A 3,620-nucleotide genomic window follows, 5' to 3' on the forward strand; every position below is an offset into this window, starting at 1 on the left:
CTACGGGTTCATACAAGATTACCTGACTGGCAGAGACCTATATGTTAACAGAAGATCTGTCAAGAGAGACTACCTCCCTTCCTATCAGCACAGCCTCCGCGAGGGAGAGGAAGTGGAGTTCACCCCTGCCGAGAGCCTGAGAGGCCCTTATGCAACTGCCGTGACCCGTCCCAAGCGAGAACCTGAGGACTGGGAGGCAGAAGAAGACTACTCTGGCTGCGAGCGGGAACCTGAACGCTCTCCAGAGCCGGCCCATCACGCCTTCCAGGAGCGGAGCTCCTTCATTGGGCCTAACGTCTTCTGGCAGCCAACCGTGTTGGAAAAATGGGTGAGCCCCTATCCTTCCCCCGAGCTGCCTCGTCGGGAGAAGACCATACAAGATATGGAAAACTTAAAAGGACTTCGCAATACCTTTGAGAACATCCGGAGGGGTCGGAGACCCGATGCATCACCAGAACCTGCAGAGGCCGAGTCCGCGCCATCGTTGACTGTACCTGCGCCGGCGGCGCCAGCAGATGACAGCGATTCCGACACGGAGAGCATCGGTCACCAGATTGTCCGGCTGGAAGAGAAGTTGCGGGAGCTGCGCAAGATCGCGACCGCCAGGATCCGGACGCCGCCAAAGGACGAGGTAAGGGTGCCTGTCACCACCCGTAAACCACCGTCTGCTAATGTTGCTCCGTCAAGGCCCCAAGGAAGACCCGTTATTCCTGTGAGTTGCTACACCGAGCCCACCGGACCGCTTGCGGCGGCGGTACCAACTGTCTTACATCCCACAATTATCATGCCGGGACCAGTACGGTCCACCCAAGGGTTTACCCCTAGGCCCATGGGGCCAATACCTATTAGGGGCCCCTTTACCTTGCAGCTGCCCCCTAACACCGTTATGTGGGCCCATCCTCCTGTAGAGGACTACTACAGGCCGTATTTGCCAGCAGAGCCGGGTAATGATGACATACCCCTGTGAATCAGCCTGCTAGGCCTTTGATTTATTTCACCAAAGAATGATGTTATTAACCCTTCCAGGACAGGAGTCCTATGTTTCCTGGTCGTTTGTTGCTGCTGCCAGTTTATCCACGGCTCAGTGGTAGGTGTTAACCACTGAAATTACAAGGTCAACAAAGCCAAGTTTGTTTCCAGGATCTCCTGCCTGCTTTTGCTATCCCACACCAAGTTGTGCCTGTTCCTTAGTTGCACCTTTTACCCTTAACCCCCTTTTCAGGTTGATCAGGGGTATTACAGCACTTGTTTTATATTCTACAATTTTATTGTGCAACTTGATACTAAGGAACCGTGCCCGGAGACAGACTCAAAAGAACCTGAGCCTCTGAGATTCTTACTCTTTTTAAAGGAAATGTGCCCAGAGATGGACTCCACCGCACGAGAGCCTCTGTGATTTAATAGGAAAATAAGCTGGGTACGGACTCATGTTTGTTCTTTGAGCCTCCAAGAACTTTTATACTGTTTTATCTATTTTGCTGTTCTATTATGGACTTATTCATTGTCATGGACTATCCTGGTTATAATGTTACGCTGTGCCAGGTCAGCGCCCCAGTTCCATTCACTATCCTGAGAAGAAGAGAACGACGCCCCTTGTCACCACCCTTCATCTTTGCCAATTGGACCTGATATGAATGTAAATGCAGATGAATGACATATATGTATGCCTGCATGTCTCTTTTTCTATTTCAGGTAGAGATTCCAGTTGGGCGAGCCCTGATGGAGTACGAGGTCGTACTCAGCTTAAAGCAGTGGGGTATGTAGTGTACGGGGACTGTAATACCCGTCACTACAAAAGGGTCACTTGGTGTGCTGTCGTCCCCCCTTATTTATGGGGAAGTTGGTATATGTCATCTTTATAAAATGTCATAAAATGTAATGCTATGTATTTCCCTGTTACTGTGAAACTTGCATGTACAGGCCTGCTAGGGGTGTCATTCCAGCTCTTAGTCACTAGAAGGAGCTAGGGAGCCCTAGTTTATATAAGGCCCAGTCAGGGAAAGGAAAGTCAGTCTAAAGTTGGAGTCTTAAGTGGGAGTCTAAAGCTGCAGCCTGTAGTCTGAAGTTGGAGCTTAGACTATGTCAGAGACAAGTCCAGGCCTGAAGCCTGCGGAACAGGAGAGGGTATTGCAGTCCCTGTAACCGGGTTCCAGATCCAAGGAGAAGGTTCCCCTCCTGAACTTATATATGCAGAAGCAGGAAGACCACTGTTAAACAGCCTGGGAGTTCAGAAGTTTCTAGAGGCTGAGGAAGCAGAGAGAGGGACAGGGGCAAGCTCAGAGAAGCAAGAGGTACTCAAGACAACAGAGGAGGTACTTTATAAAGATAAAACCAAGGATATACGCCAGAGCTAGGGTATTTGGCCTTGGAGAAGATTTTCTATGTTCCAGGATCAGTCAGGAATAGAGTGCAAGCCCCTGTACTGCAAGTCCTGTGTTTAACACTCTGAAGTCACCTTGCTATGTCTATATTGCCTACATCAAATGTACTGCAACAAACTGTCTGCAAAGGAACTGCGTTTCCAGCTATGCCCATGTATGATGACTACTAAAGTTTGAGTTCTGCTTTAACATCACGTGGTTCCTCAGTTATTCCTGCTATCAGCAAACGGCGTGCCACCGTTTAATTGGCACTGGCGTCACGAACATTTCCTATCATCCCCTGCCCTTGCAGAGAGTCAGCCGTCTCAGGTTAGTGTCATGATTGCACTACAAAACCCAGGAACACTATTAACCCTAACTTGAGTACGCTGCACCGGGAGTTGAGCTTGACTCCATCCTCAACCCGAAAAGGCCCCACAAGCTCATCTTTGATGATACCAGCCCAAACCAGTACTCCACCTCCACCTTGCTGGCGTCTGAGTCGGACTGGAGCTCTCTGCCCTTTACCAATCCAGCCACGGGCCCATCCATCTGGCCCATCAAGACTCACTCTCGTTTCATCAGTCCATAAAACCTTAGAAAAATCAGTCTTGAGATATTTCTTGGCCCAGTCTTGACGTTTCAGCTTGTGTGTCTTGTTCAGTGGTGGTCGTCTTTCAGCCTTTCTTACCTTGGCCATGTCTCTGAGTATTGCACACCTTGTGCTTTTGGGCACTCCAGTGATGTTGCAGCTCTGAAATATGGCCAAACTGGTGGCAAGTGGCATCTTGGCAGCTGCACGCTTGACTTTTCTCAGTTCATGGGCAGTTATTTTGCGCCTTGGTTTTTCCACACGCTTCTTGCGACCCTGTTGACTATTTTGAATGAAACGCTGGATTGTTCGATGATCACGCTTCAGAAGCTTTGCAATTTTAAGAGTGCTGCATCCCTCTATTGCATCTCACTATTTTTGACTTTTCTGAGCCTGTCAAGTCCTTCTTTTGACCCATTTTGCCAAAGGAAAGGAAGTTGCCTAATAATTATGCACACCTGATATAGGGTGTTGATGTCATTAGACCACACCCCTTCTCATTACAGAGATGCACATCACCTAATATGCTTAATTGGTAGTAGGCTTTCGAGCCTATACAGCTTGGAGTAAGACAACATGCATAAAGAGGATGATGTGGTCAAAATACTCATTTGCCTAATAATTCTGCACGCAGTGTATATATAGAGAAATAGACAGGTATAGAAATA

This window comes from Bufo bufo, chromosome 7, assembly GCF_905171765.1.
Source record: "Bufo bufo chromosome 7, aBufBuf1.1, whole genome shotgun sequence".
NCBI classification, from domain to species: domain Eukaryota; kingdom Metazoa; phylum Chordata; class Amphibia; order Anura; family Bufonidae; genus Bufo; species Bufo bufo.